This window comes from Xiphias gladius, chromosome 10 (assembly GCF_016859285.1).
Source record: "Xiphias gladius isolate SHS-SW01 ecotype Sanya breed wild chromosome 10, ASM1685928v1, whole genome shotgun sequence".
Classification (NCBI taxonomy): Eukaryota; Metazoa; Chordata; class Actinopteri; order Istiophoriformes; family Xiphiidae; genus Xiphias; species Xiphias gladius.
Genome location: NC_053409.1, coordinates 9759307 through 9775580, shown reverse-complemented (window position 1 = coordinate 9775580; position 16274 = coordinate 9759307). Strand labels below are relative to the sequence as shown.

General features: G+C 43.7%; 1 protein-coding gene across 3 annotated transcripts in view; it reads right to left on the bottom strand.

The window, feature by feature from the left end:
• tiam2a (TIAM Rac1 associated GEF 2a) overlaps positions 1-15984 on the bottom strand; it is a 69081-nt gene extending 53097 nt beyond the window's left edge. For 2 of the 3 annotated variants that reach the window (XR_005708253.1, XM_040137571.1), the window contains exon 1: positions 15672-15984. The gene's annotated coding sequence lies outside the window, so the exon portion shown is untranslated. The remainder of the gene's footprint in view (positions 1-15671) is intronic. The other variant, XM_040137572.1, reaches the window with a different exon arrangement.
• Between the last annotated feature and the right edge of the window lie 290 nt (positions 15985-16274).

Below are 16274 nucleotides of genomic sequence, written 5' to 3'. Positions count from 1 at the left end.
TACACAAATCCTCCCCGCCAAACTGCGAACAATTAAACCAACATTACGTCATAAAACAACTTCTATAATGGCCAAAGGATTTCACTTTAATCCCTGCTACCGGCAGCGTTTTAGGGACTGCAATGTTCATGTTGACATCTGAAAATGTCACATTGGGCTCTGGGAACTTTGAATGTGCAATTTAAAAGAGAAATCAGAGCAATGATTAAAGGGCAACCATAAATGCATCAAGCACATTGGCTAAAGCATCTCAGATGGATGCATTCCATTTATGTGTTAAACTGACAGAGGAAGGCACTTTAACTTTCTATGCAAAATGTGATTTCTATGTAAAGTACATAAATGATGTCGCATTTTATCTCAGACTGACTGCTTGAAATAATCCATCTCTGATGAAAAACTCACACTGGTCGAGTGATGCTCATGGGGCCCGGCTGCCAAATGGGGTGGAGGAAGAGAGTCGTTGGGAAGACAGAGGGACAAATATGAGTTTTAAGTCAGCATGCAATATTTCTTGCCTCTCTCCTAAACAGCATGATGGAGCCATTCTCGTGGCTGGAGGCCGTTTATGGTTTGATGCCATTGATTATCCTGCTCACTGGGGAGTGCAGTCTGCAGTCAATTTGTGAACGAAACATCCGTTGGGGGGAAATAAATTTATCTTAATTGTTATTTTAAGCAGAGATTAGTACACTGCTTTAACCAGAAACACATATCTACGGTCTGGAAATACATTGGAAAGAGGGTCGGCAGAATTCAGGGTATAGACTGATGGACTATAGTTAAGCAGGAATGCTCTAAATCGGGGTGAAAGGTCAAGTCTTTTGTTTAGTGGTCGGCTTCCACCCTCAATCCCACTCTAACTCTTTAACAATTCAGCTATTGGTTATTTAGTGGAGGAATCCAAATACATTCTTAAGCTGAACATTTTTGCATGTAAAAAAAAATAAAATAAAATGATTCCACATAAACTCACCCAAATTAATTTACAAAAGTATACTTTTGACAGAAGGTGTTTTTCCAAAAAAAAAAAAAAAAAAAAAAAAGTACTACATCTGAATGTGAAAGGTTTAAAACTAAGAACTGAAGGAAATACAAGTGTAAAAAATGTGTCTCTAATGTTCTGTGACATTCAAGTCATTCAAAAGGTTATCCCTCCCACTATCTATCTTCTATTCCTCCTATTCCGCCTCATCATCCTTCTGTCCCATACAGTGAAGTCTCTATTCTCTGCCAGCCTCCCTTGCTGTCAGCTCAGTTCATTTTCCACAAATTGGAGCTCCTGTCAGATGAGACATCCCACAACAGAGAGTCCAACACGACTTTAAATTAACCAGGATATGTCACCGCATTCAGGCTCTCTGCGAACAAGAGTGGTTATGTGTGCCTGTGTGTGCTGAGTATTAGTGTGTGTACAAGAGGACAATGCCAGGGGGTTTGCTGTCTGCTGCCAGTGGCAGTGTAGAATTCTAAGATGAGAAAAGTGGTGTAAACATCCTCTGATACTTTGTTTAGAGGAGACACTGGCTCAGAACATCCTCAAGGGGGTGTCGGTATCCATCTGCTGCTTCCCTGTGTTCACGTGTGTGCACTTTTGCATGTGCATGCTTCGGGTGGCAAAGGGAGGAACAGGTTAACAGCTCTCATGAAAAGATGGAGTGTGTGTGCGTGTGTGAGATCTAGCAAACAGCTGGAAGACTGCAGGTGGAAATCAGCTTTCCATCAGCTTCTCTGCTAATTAAGCAGCTTAATGAACAGAGGAAGGGCGTTTTGAGGGTTAAATCTACGAAGGAAAAAGACACACACACACATACACACATAAACAGCATATACTTTAACCCTTTCCAGAGCTGCAGTATCTGGCTTTCGGACTGACTGATATTCCCAGAGTTTTGCTGGATTGATGTTCCAGTGCTCTTCACCACACCTCAACATATGTCCGGAACATCTCAGCCTAGTTGTTTGGTCAGCTTCATTCTATTGTCATATAGTCTACTAAAGCAAAGCAAGCTTCAAGAGCCCCTGACTTTAAGCCTGGAGGTGATGGTAAAAGAGTGACAGGCGGTGCATGCGAAACATGTGGAGCCTTTAGAATTTCTTCAGACGCCATAGGGTCAGATAAGAGACCCTGAGGCTGCTGGAAAAACAAGCACACACCCAGCCCTGCTCAGGAAGACGGGGCAAGGCAGGACAGCTTACTTGAATAAAGGGGAAGGAGAGATACCTAATTATCTCTCCGCCAATAAGAGATGGGGAAAGAAAAGTGCCTCCGAGGTGGAGAAAAAGGGAAAAGAACAACAACATTAGTTCTTAACCTTCAGGAAGGTCGGTTAGAATCTCAGGCGTCATCAGTTAAGGTTCCCAGTGACTTTGTATATTTTGCGCAAATGCATGCAAATGCCTGCAAATGCCTGCATTAAACTCATTCGCAAAATGTATTATCTCCACTTGAATCGACTGTGGCCGTCCTTTGCGCGCTGCAGGATAATCTGTCACACGCTACCTGGTGTGAGCTCTAGTGATTAATACAATCAGCCCCCGACTCACTCACTCATTACCATAGCAATAGCCACTGTAGTGTACTGCGGCAGTCTTGAGACACACTCCAGGCTCCCTTAGGTGATCCATCAGAGATCATTGACCATTGCAGTACAACATCAGTCACACATAGCCAGCTGCCACAGGTCACACAGAATCACCAGAGGTTTCAGGGAAACAATGAGGTGCTGGGGATTTGCGAGCAGGTAGACAAGTGCATGTACAGTAATGGAAGTCACACACTCACATCCTAGACCATAAACACACACATGCAGCATCGATCATTGGACCCAACAGGAAACAAAAGGGGAGCAGAAATCGATTGATTGGAGATTTGAAAAGGACAAAGTGAATCTCTCAAACTGCCCCAGTCGTGAACTAGCATGATAAAAGCTGCACCTTTGAAACAAAATGACATGTGGCTGGTGAATACAGCTCTGTCTGGGGTAGGAGGGCAAACAACCATGTCTGGCTTTATGCCAGTGGACAATCACATACACACAACCCACACACACACCTGCTAAACTGGCACATACTGCAGCAGGGGAGGGTCCAACAGTCTGCATCCAGATGTTCAGTGGCTATATATGTGAGTGTATGAGTGTGTGTGCGTGTGCGTCTCTTAGTCCCATCCATCACTGCCAAAGACATGCATTAATCCCTCTCCGCATTCTTGAGGAGCTCTGACGCCAGAGGGAGTTTGCCCTTGTGGCCTCCCCCACCCTGGGTGTAGAGCACAACTCGCGGCCCCAGAGCCACTTTCTCCCTCTCCAAGAGTAAAACTTTATTCAGAGAAATCTGTGTGAGCTGATGGATCACTAATACGTGACTGCAGCTTGGAAAGCCAGAGGACAGGTTGACACTAATGGATATGGTAATTCAAATGCTATTTTCCTGTGCCAAGGTGAGCATATGTTCATGTTAAACCAATGCTCCAATGGACAGTTCTCTCCTTTTATGGCCTATCAAGGGCCAAACAGTGGACCACCGTCGGGCCAAACCGCACATGAATCACTCAGCTCGCTCTAATGCAATTCATCAGCATTATTCTATTGACCGTGCAGGATACAAGACCATCTGACTGATAACGCAAGTAAGTGACCTGGAAAACAAATGGTAAATGGGCAAGAAATACAAAATTAAGCATCGACTGGGTCACAGTAATTGTTGTCGCTAGCTCAGCACTTTCGCTGACATTTATACATCACAGTCATGTCTGCTAAAGGCATAAACTGTGACAAACTGACAGGCAAAAGCCAAGATGACGCTTTAAGTGTATTAGAGGTGGTTAGACTAGTCTGGGCCTGTCTGGTTGGTTTGCTCATCGTGGTCAATGTTAAGATAGATAACAAAAGACCTGATGCTCAGCCAGCCATTAGAGGCCAACCTGAAAACCATGACATCCAACGTGGCAACTCAGCCAATATGGTGCGAAAATGTCCCCTTTAGTAGGAGATAAGTCAGAGCCAAACAGCTTGCTCTTCATGTGGCAAATGTCTCTGAATATGCCAGGAGTGATCCGTTTTATTCTTCCTTGTTTCAAAACCCTGATGCTTACAGAAGCGCCTGAAACAAGTGAAACTGAACTACAAACAAGCAGGATAATCCCTCTCTACCAGAACGGAGGATTCACTTGTTTAAAACAAAGTTCAGGACTGCATTGCTTATAACAGCTGACCTTTTTTGCGGCTACAAATTCAGACCACATCACTAATGCATTAGACAATGTAGGAATGCAATTTCTTTCTGTCTACAATGAAAATTAATGCGATGATTCACCAGAGAAGCTTTAGTATTCTCTTCACACTGTTGAGCCTGTGTGAGACAAGCATACATCTTTGTGTCTAGCTGAGCTGAGTGGAGCGGCCGGCTGTAGATGGTAGGATAAGGCGGCGGATTTGTCAGCATCAGCTCGCGGACCTACATCAGAGCCCTGTAAACACAAGACGATAGTCGGGACAGCTAAACAAACCATCCATCATGCAAAATCAACGCTGTTTAGATATGTATCGCTGGATCTGGAGTCTAAAGGCACGCATGTTTGTGCACATACAGCTTAGAAATGTCCTTAAATACTCATGTAGCCTCTAATAAGAAGTATCCAACTTACAGTACAGCTTTAGTAAAAGGTGCCGAGCACAAAGGCAGAATCTTCTCTTAGAGTAACCATTCTCTGACATAAAGTTTCTCACAGCTACTGGCTCTCTACAGACGAGGGAAAACAACTTATATTCTCTCCTGAGCTGGCCGCTGATCAAAGGTGGGTAAACTCCCTGGGCAATAAACAGGTTATGAAATAAGACCAGCTTAGTGCAATCTCACTTTTACAGGAAAGCTTGCTCCTGTTATCATTAACCAAAACAATTTGTTTTATTGCAGCTGCAAGCCCAGCTGGCCATGATATATACACTATCTGTAACCATGTGCTGTCCAAAGCAGACTTACAGCACAGATAACAGGAGAGGAATCTGAGCGACACTGTCTGCTCAGCATCCTGAAAGCACTGATGATGGGCGAGACATCCAGGCACACGCACAGAAATTTCACTCCTCACCAGAGCCACCAGTTCTGGGTGTCTGATGTTACTCTGCGCATGCGGCAGGCTCTTAGGTATTTGTAGACGATGTATGGGCGAGCCGCTATGTAAATACGAGAGCTCCATGCCGACAAAGAATTATGCACACAGCTGAAGCTACATTTTTATTTTCATAGATCTAAGTGTAATTTGATTAAAGCTAATCCTCTTTAAATCAGACCACAGATTTGGAACAGTCTTGACAGATTTCATTTCATTGCAACAGCCAATAAATAGCCATACCTGGGTGAATAAAAACCACAAGTGACTGTTAGCGTCAAGCTGTGGTGAGCCGTGAAGAGTGGCCCTTTTTTTTTTTTTTTTGTAAAAAGGCGACAAATAAGGCCACACTGGACACGTCCTGCAGTGAGTGTGTGTCTTGCGTGTGTGGACACAACTTTGCAGGTCTTCTCGTCTCTTTTCCAGCAGACGCTTAGTCAGTGCCATGACCAGCCCTGTTTTAGTTTCCCACCCTAAAACTGTGTCAGAGGTTAACATGCAATTCACTGGACTTTACAGAATGCTGTGTGAAACCTGTTTTAAGAAAATGTGCCCAGTAATGCATGTGAGCGTGCATGTTTAAGTGTGTACGTTTGAGGTTTGCGCTTTGTCTCTGACTCATTTTCTTTTCAAGGACTTTGCAGGACTTCTATAAAGCTCACTCTAAAAGGAGCCCAAATGGCAGAGGTGAGATTAGATTTCACCGCTGAATTATCACTAGAAATTAGCTGGGAGCCGTTATCGACCTATAATCCAGAACAGGTGCTCAAAAAAGCACTTAAGGCAGCACTGTGCTTTAACAGTGAAAGTTAAATAAATGCAACACCAAAGACCTGTGCCTTGTGCAAGCTGCAGGAAAACACCTAAACCAGTTTCACGCAGATGCAGGGACACGTGAGCTAATTCGATTGCTGCAGAGAAGTCACACACAAATCCTTGCAAAACAAACTCCTTTGTCCAGTTCTGCAAAGCCTTTTCACTAAGGAATGTGGTTCATAAAGACTGATAGCACAGACGCAAGCCAATGCAGGCACCCAATGGCACCTCCTAAGCGCATGGCACGACTCGGCTATAAGCGCTAGCAGCTGTGCCACATGTGCGCGGCATTTACCGACATGATTAAATTAAAGCCCCTGCCAAACTCATTATTATCCCATCCATACAGGAAGGCTCAAGAATGTCAATGAGGAACGCGCTCATTATGCAGTCGTCATGCACAGTGCACAGAAAGAAACAAGTACTCTCATACAATTAAAGACAGTAAATCATCAATAAACTCCAGCTGATGGGGTTTCTGTTGTGACTGAAAAAGTATAGGCCTGTTCTTAATTTTTATTCTGTAAAATAAATTCCTCAGTCAATTGAATTACTTCTCACAGGCAGATGTGACAGCCCGGTGTTGTCCCATAGGACCGGCTGGAGGAATCAACAGACAGATGCTCCAACCAGCAGAGGTCACAGAAGGTCAAGCTGTTCCATTATGAGAGGACAAGGGTGGTATTTATTCACAGCCTTCTCCTCCTAAGCAGGGTTGGGCTTAGAGGGAATAGAGATGGATACTTAACCCTTGAGGTAAACGGCTCACTACAAACCATCCACTGTTTCTCTCATTACTGGTGTAGATATAGCAACCGTTCCACCCACACCCAGTGAGAGGAAGGCGTTAAAAAAACAAACAAACAAAACAGAAATTCACAGATTATGCGACTCCTGAATAATCAAGAGAAAGCGCTGCCAAACTGGCAGAATAATAACAGAAAAGAATAATACAGACCGCCAAGACTGATGCACTGCACCCCATTTTAAACAGCAATAATGAACACAGAAGCATATAGTGGCTTAAACAATCTAACCTGATCTGACTTGTCCACAGAGTCTGTGAGGCTGTTTTGTCTCAGAGCACATCAAAGTGACGTTCCCCTGCACACAGCATATAGAAGATGATTGTAAATTTTTTCAACATTTTTTCATGCCATGCATGAATGTGTCTTGGCCTTGGTGGACTCCTGTGGCTAGCCAGAGAGTATTGCGTGGATCGCCAAAAAGCCCAGACATTATGCGTGTTGATATGGATGCTGGAAAAAGATCGGAAAGAATGAGTACAGTCTTCCAACTTGTTAAAATACTTGTTGGCTTAGAGAAAAAAAGCCCGTGGTACTGTATTATTGCATGATTAGCAAAAGCAGCAGGCATGTCTAGGACCAAACATTAACACTTCCTTCCAATCCCCCTTACACACACACACACACACGCAGACACACACACACACACACACACACACACACACACACACACACACACACACACACACACACACACACACACACACACACACACACACAAATTTTTCAGAAAAGAGGCTCACTGACTAATGGCATACTTTCTTCTGGGCCACACTTAAAGTCTAATTAAGTGGTGTACATGCAATCGAAAAACAAAAGTTTGAAAATTTAGAATTAAGAATTCCCACTTCTTAATTCTAAATTTCATCAGCTACAGGACACATGTACACATGAATGATCGAGTGAGAGGAAAAAATACAAAGTGAAATGATACATGAGGCTAATAAGAAAACATGACTGTAGAAGTACAGCTCACCCAACCCCTTGAACTGTAACGATCATCTCAACTGTCAGGAAACCCCAGTTCCTGGCGCTTCTCGGCATTGTTATTATTAGTTTAAGCTTGGGCAGGCCAGTACGAACCTATGGACTGTATAATATCGTTATTAGCGTATAAAAAGGCCACCACAAGTTTCCAGTGAGGCGGATATCTCCACGCGAGCAGACCACAGGGCTTGACGCTGGAGACGAAACCGCTCACTCGCACACACACAAAATTACTACTGAGGAGCAGGACGGCTGCCTAAAGACACAAAAATGGTTTTCAAAATAGCCTTAAGAAAAGTATCAGTTATTAAAGTCATTCTTTTACAGTTAGAGTCTATGCCAGTCAGAAAAGGACGTGTGGACGGAGAGAATTGGCGATCACTAATGAAAACTTTCATGCTGTATCTAAGCCCGAGCATAGACACCTGAGGCAAAAAAAAAGTGAAATTAAGCTTTCTAGCAGTTGTTTGTACTGACAGAGAATATGGGTTGCAATAACAGACACCAAAGTGTATCCAGTGCGTGTCAGTGGGTTGAGTGACACAACAACAGCCACCGATTAGTCACCAGTCAGGGTGCGCTCCTTGGATCACTAACCTCACGAGACTATGAATAAATGATTTCCCCCTCCAAAGGGGAAATGATTTATAATGAATGATTTTGTCGCCGTACGCATTCACTTTACACCAGATCCTGTCAGATACAAGGCGAATATCAATGAGTGTTTAAAAGGGTGGCTCCTGGATGTAGAAAAATGCAGCATTTCTGAAAGAGGCATTTTTTTTTTTCTTTGATATGCTGGCAGAAAGATTCTTACCATGAAAGCAGATGAGCTACAGACTAAAACTTTCACTGTGTGAAAGCCAACAGGCGGCTCACACACAGCTACTCTATCAGCATGGCTGATGAAGGCTTTGAGAGAGTTATGCCGTGTAACACAGACTTCTTATTCAGCTAGAAAGAATGCAGGCAGAAGAGCTGCTATACAACATGTGCACCACAGTGGTCCCGCATACTTCGGCAGTGATTTTCTAATATACACACATACACAGGATAAGCACATCCCTTGTAGTTGTGAGTCAGTTGTTCCCATTTTACCACAGAGAGACAGTCTAAACTGTAGACTTTGTGCTCTCACACATCATCACATCCAGACAGATCCGTCTGGAAACACCAGCGGTGTCCAGTTGAGTGGGTCAAACCACGAGGGAGGTTTTGACAGGTTGAGCGGGATGACCCATACCAGCTACCGTCCTTGCCATGCTTTAAATTTTGCAGCATTAAAAATATCTTTTGAATACTGTTCTCTTTTATGTGCAAAAAACATTGATTGGCTTTCACAATTACACCAGAAAACTAGGGTTATATTAATAATTTCCCTTTTAAAGGAACAGTTCAACATTTTGGGAAATATGCTTATTTACTTTTGTGCCAAGAGTTAAATGACAAGATCGATACCTATGTTGTGCTGTTTGGGTAAATATGAAGCTGGAGCCAGGAGATTGTTAGCTTAGCTTTGCATAAAGAAAGCAAACAAGCACATTTCCTAAAATATCAAACTATTCCTTCAAACTCATGTTGTGTTGCTTAGTCCTTCTATATCAGAGAACCTCTCTTGGATCAGAGTTGTAGTGCTTGGACAGGGGAACCAGGACCAGATCAGTGGGAGTCTATAAATCAAGCAGTTCACTTTCTTGGCTCCAGCACCTTTAATAACGTTAGGATTGAGCTGCAGACAATATACGAATCAACTTCTCCAATGACAGTTGAATGTCGAATGCCATTAATAGCCTCTGAAATCCCCTGTACACACAGCACAACCGTGTCTGCCCATGCCCACCAGCCTGGTGAACTGGTGGCTCTCCATCTCCTCTCTAATATCATAACATAAGGTTGAGAGATTCAGTCTCATTGCATAGAGCTTCTGTGAGTGGCAAGCTTTAATAATCCTCTGACATGGCTTTGAACCCATGTCAGCTGAATTGCTAAAACTTTTAGAAAGCGGCATTTAAGAGAGCCTGGTGGCATCTGCTGTGACATCGTTTGGGGAGGGAGACGTATTAATATTGCAGGACTGTCTCAGGTTGTAACAAGCTTAGCAACGGCCTGCACTCTGCGTTATCTGATTGACTTGGCAACAACCCATGCAGGAGCCTGCTAGCGGTAATACTGACCTTCTTGACTTTGTATAAATGCAGCACTCTTGTCGGAGTTTGTTGATGGCGAGGTTATTCGATAAGAGTGATTTGTTTTAGTTAGTTTTGTAGCAAAAATATGCCAGAACTGGGAAGCAATTATCTTCTACTTATCTGCAACTGTTTCTCCTCTAAAAAATAGAGTAGAAAAGTCTAGACCATTCTTTGCACCTGCCTTTGCACCTGCGCCCATCAACTGTGAAAACGACGCAAGCTGTGGACTGTGCAGCCAGGGTGAATTGGAGAGCTAGCCAGGCAGCGTGAGCAAGTTGGTTCCCCTGGGCCAGAGAGGATGAACCCTGGGTTAAATAGCTCTTATGTAACAGCCAAGCGAAGATCAGGTCTTGACGCTAGCAGAGCAGAGAAAAGTGGAATTGGATGTTTCTGGAAAATGAGGAAAATCCAAGTCAACCGTATTGGGAAATGGAGAAAGGCTATTCAATGTGGGCATCCAGAGGGTACTGTAAAAATAAGCAAGCCGACACACAGGCTCGACTACTGTGGCCTGCTCGATACAACACTTCCTTTACATTGAGGATGTGATGCATATTTGACAACATTTTCCTGCTGTTTCAGAGGCATATGAAACTGATTAAATGTTCCTATAACTACTGTTTCTTTGCTCTTATCTTAATTTGCTTTACAATAAGTTCCTTAACGTGCAAACAGCATCCTTTTCCTTCTGACAGCTGAGGCCTGTCAGCCAAAAAAGCCTTGACGATGATATCGCCCCAGAAAACAGGTTATTTGGATACATTTACCTCTTTGGAGAAAAGGATTTTCAAGAAAGCTTTAATTGAGCATGTTTGCTGAGTGGATGCCAGGATTGCCGTTGACCTAAAGCAATTGGGACCACGTCTCTGTTTACGCTGGCCAGACGCCAAATGACTGAACCAACATGACAAAAGTCTGGAAACTGAGAAGTGGAGAAAAGAGTTTATCTTGCTCTGAGATCAAACCACCGACTGCTAAAGCAGGGAGGGGGCTGGACATGGTGAGGAGTGCTAATGAGCCTGAAAATATTCCTCAACATAACACGAATACAAAGGCTGCCAAAGACCCTGCAAAGCACTTCAAGTCTGTCACAAAGCGCAGGAAACTATGCAGATAAGGTCACGTCATGTCCCACACAGTTCAGTGGAGCGAGCTACTGAGCAAGCAAAAGAAGGGAAACAACATCAATATCTTGTAAGACTGAAGAGTTATATCAATTTTTTGTTGTGGCTGACGGCTGATATATGGCTGCTAAAGATAAGACTGTGATGAATGGACTATTAGATACAGTTGGATCCATGTGTGGTCAGTGATGGATTTGTGCACATTACGACACTCTTTCCCATCTGCTCTGTATAACTTTGCAGTAGTAACATTTATCATTTATTCAGAAGAACATATTGCGATTGGATACTAATCAGACTATGGTAATGAAGAAATTTTTATAAAAAGCAAATTCATCTTACCATGCAGAATCAAAGAGATGAACACTGCTTTGATTTTTTTTACATATGATTCTGAATATGTTAGAACAATCAGTAACCAAGCTTGATTTGCTGCATGGAAAAATTAATTGAGGGTGGGCTTCCTAGCTTTCATCAAAAACAAAAAGACGGTCAATCTCCACCCACTGATGAGCAGGGGGGATCTGTTGGAGTATATGTGTAACCAGAATTTGCTCCATCCATCATGGAGGAGAATACAAGACACATGGCGCCAAATGAACATCCCAGCACCGAGCACTTTGGCCTTCAGCACCAGCTGTGTTTGCCTTTCCAATCGGGCAAGGATAGTAAGTGAGACCTTATGGCTACTGGACCGAGGTAGGGCAGATCAATCACAATTTCTTTTGTTATAAGGATTGATGAGTAAGCAGCGTAGAGCCAATGAGTTGGGTGGGGGCAGAATGGGTTATTTCCATATAAACCGGGCTGTTGATTGCCCGAAGAATGTGGCAAAACTTGCCATCGTTTGAAGCAGGTATAGCAAACAAAATTTATCAGACATGATGCAACTGGACTGTTTCAAACATGAATTCATAATCATAGGCTCAAACAGGGTTTTACACACAGCATCAATGCGCTGAGAGAATATGCTCTGAGAATATAAGATCACACACACTCCAACTGGATTCTCCATAGCAGGCAGACTGTCAAGACATCAAGTCCCATATGTGGATCAGTCCACCAGCGAATAGTTCCTATACCCAGTTCTCTTTGTCCTCTTCATCTCATTGTTCATACATTTTGACAATCAAACCACTTCTCGTGCGTCCACAGCTTGTAAATCACTTGGTCTGGTTCAGAGTGCTGAAACAGCTCCTTTTCCAGTCTGAAATATTGTATGCTGTCTGGTATGCTTACAGGAATATCATGCACTGCTACTCAGCTGCTACCACGGGGGCTTTTTGCCTCATGTACACTAATTGCCATATGATTTATATGACCATTAATAAAAGAATGGTAATGGTGTGTCTTCAAGTTATTTCTTCGGGGTTAATGAAAGTCTGAATCACAAGTGAAGTCGTCTGGCAGTGTTCAAGAGCGACCTCCCTTCCTTGTTCACCTAAAACCTAAACATCTGCCAGGTAACTCTTAATCTGATACCTCATCTGACACAGTGTAAAAACTCCCGCCACCATTTAATCTTCATTTTTTTTGTAAACCTTACAGGCCATTCTGTAGCAGGTGACCCGGAAGGAGTGAAATTCAATTTAGATATACACATTAATTTTCTCAAAGGCCAGGGAGCTGTGGCTTTCACGAAGAGGGTGAATGGGTACATCGGTTCAGTTGGATGGCACCACATCGCTCTGCTGAGCTTGACAGAAGGTTCCTGTTTTTGCAGCAGAGCAGGGGATCTCGTGTTGGAGCAGATACACAAAGTGCAGCTGACTGAAACCATCCCTCAAAGTGGTTGGCTGTGTGTGTGTGTGTTCGCCAGCCCAGTAGCCATAGCAAAATGAGTTAAATTCAGAGTCACTGAATTATGCAGCACACATGGTACAAAGCGTCTCTTTTCAGCTGATTTTTAGTTACAGCGTTCAGTTGTTATTTTGGTCCAAACTGCTGCTACAAGACAGGACGGGCGATGTGAGCATTGCGTTGGTGATAGCTCAGCGACCTGTAGTTGTGTGCACCAGGAAGGGGTCAAAGCCAGGCATGTGTCTCTCAGTGAGTGCGGTAGCAAATGAAAAGTCTTGGCCAAGATGCTGTCAACACCAGCGTTCAGTCCACCTGCTTTTTATAGCAGCCACTCCAGACACTGCTGGTCGCACACAACCAGCAAACACTTTGAAACCCAAATATAATCTCAACCGCAGTAGTAAGAAATAGAAACATGCAAGTCACTATTATGCTTGCCTAACTGGGCTGTTCAAACTAGAATAAAAGCCTTGAAAGGGCATTTCGTTGTAATCGAGAGTCAGAGTGAATATCCGGTGAAATAGGACAAATTAAAAATTTTTGTAGATTCCAATTTGATCCATTTCAAATCCTTTTGTCTGGAAGATCCAGCAGTAATGTGGACCCCTGTGGTTTCCCCCTGCAGCACCTCTCTACCTAGAGACAGTAAAAGGCCCTCATCCCCGTGTGACAATAAGCACAGATGTTACCCATGCCTGATAAGTCACATGCACGCCACCTTATATGGAGAAAAATGTGCTGGGGAGAAGACATGAAACATTGGCGTTTCTCGGCCAGTGTGCTAGCACGTCAGAATTAATGACGACGGGCGCTCAAACACAGCCTGCAAAGATGAGAACAATTCCTTTTCTCACTCGACAAAGGTCACTGTTCACACAGAGAGTCAAAGTATCAAAGACAACACGTTTTTCCAAAAAAGTAAGACTGGTCTTCTTTACATAAGTCCACAAAGTTACACACAGCAAATCCACTGACTTCAAAATAGACTGTTTAACAGGGGAAGTTCCTGCGGTAATTATGTCACTGTTTGCTGATGTTACTGAGCCCTTCAACTTAAATTAGACAAGCGATGAGCTGTAGATGCCTGTGAAGCAACTCTGTGCCACCCAGAGAGGGGGTAGAATTACATCTGGCTTTTGTCACTGGTAAACAATTTTGGCAACCGGCAGTCCTGCCAGCTGAAAGACTCAATGTGCAACTCATGGCACAAAAGGAAAGAGTGAACAAGCAAAGCAATCACGTTTTCCACTAAAAAGAAATTACGGGCCACACTCAATCGGCACCACTCTGGTTCAAGAACCCGTCCCAACCAAGAGAAAAACAGAATAGTAAAAAACATAATGTTCCTTGTGGTTGAGGATTTCTTTGCCACCAAACTGTGAGCAGCAAAGGCCAAAATATCCATAGAGTGCCACGGCTTCTGACCCGGCGATTTTGTTACTGATAACGGATTAAAAAAAACAAAAAACTGGGTGCACCCATGAGATGAACAGCAATTATGTAAGTAACTAACTATTTCTGTATAGTCCATTAAACAGGCGGGGGGCTGAAACGCCTGACTAAATATAAACCAATCACACAGCATGTTCCCCCTCCAGAAAAATAAACAAAATGCATTCTTGGGTATCTTTTCTCTTCTGCTCATTTTGGGCTGAGCCCAATTCCTTTTCCAAGTACATGATTGGTAAATAACTGCAGTGCATCCACTTATCAAATCCATCACTCAATAATCATTAATCACATTATTTGCCATTACCATATCACAATTCCTCAAGACTGAACTTCTCCACCAAGATACAGTTGTGAGAATATCGGACAAAACTCCAGCCTTCAGACAGATCAATGAACGGGCCAGCCAGCCTCTTTTAATCAAACATTAGCCTGTGTTTTTATTATTACAACCCTCCTCAGCGGCGTGCAAAGGTAGAAGGACAGTCACACTGACACCTTCTCCTGAGGGTTTCCACAACAGAGGGCCCACCATGCCAAAAGGCATGCCTGGCCCTTCCTCCTGCTCCATGGTTCTGTTTGCTCTGGGAAGGCCCTTCACTCCAGGGGTCTCGGGGCCCCTTTTGTTGCCTCTGTATGTGGCTAGAGAGCCCTTCCACCCCAGCACACGGACGAACAACAATACAAGTGGAGGATAACTCACACTGAAAGGTAACAGCAGAACATACCCAAGCGTTTAGTGGAATGACTTCCAATCTCTCGGTTCATAAATCAGAAGGAAGAAAGAGAAGCAATCAGCAGCCTCTCTCAAACTGACGCGGCTGGGGACTACATGTTGAACATCTCCATACACTGATCTATTATGTCAATAGCATGGCACCCAGATGCCTTTAGTATGGCGTTTCTATCCATTTCCAAGGCTGAACATAATTACAGGATGCAATTCCTTTGATTTATCATACCAAACCGCTTTTCACCGCCGCGCAGAAGATTTTATAACAAATATTGTATTCCAGTTTGTAATTCTAATTCTCTCCAGGACAAAGCAGGCTGGTGAATGAGTACAATGTAGTTTCATACGGTGGCCCATGGTGTCCAAACTCCTTTCACCATGAATAGTTATATTCACTGACCACAATCACATCTTTGTGTAGGGAAAATCATTTATCTCACAGCTGCTGCGGCGGGATTTGCAACACGCAACGGCCAATGAGAAGTCACTTGTGAAATTACACGCTCATCCACAAACTTCTGATTCACAGACACGTTGCAAGTGAATACGCTGATGCGTTTACGGGTTGAAGCGGACAAAGCGCGCGCACACACACAAATGAGCAGAGTCCTCTCAAACCAAGGTGACTGTAAAATAAGTTCGCTTGCAACTTACCCGGCTACTGTTTCCTGTGATAAAACACCATTTTCTCAGTATTCACGCGTGCCCCTCTTCGCCACCGCTAAATATGACGCTGTGGCGTTTAACGGAGGCATAAATATCGGGCTTTCTCGGACCGCACTTCCACGACTCCTCCGTTTGCAGACCAAGTGTTCCCGGGACGGAGCGCCAGGAGACTGCGCACTCCTCCCAGGCAATGTGGGGTTAAACTCCTCCTTCGCATGGACACGGGGAAGGAGGAGTACTCCGACGACACGCAGCGCCGGGGGATTAGTGACAGGTATAGCTAGACGGACGATTAAAAACACGGCAAAATCGGGAGTACCCAAACTGTGGTCCGTGGGCCTTAAGAGGCCCCTCTGGGAGATGTCAGGATCCTCAGCAAAATCCAATAAAGTTTAGTGACATGACTGGTTCACCTACATTAAAGGGGCACTCCACTGATTTTACACATGAAGTTCATTTTATTCGTCAGGAGGAGGGATACTTGGTCTGTGAAAAACGCTGTATAATGGGTTCTGTAGGCAGATTTCCAAAGATTTCAAAAAAAAAAGAAAGAAGACCAATATAGACCGATATAACCCTGATGATGTCATC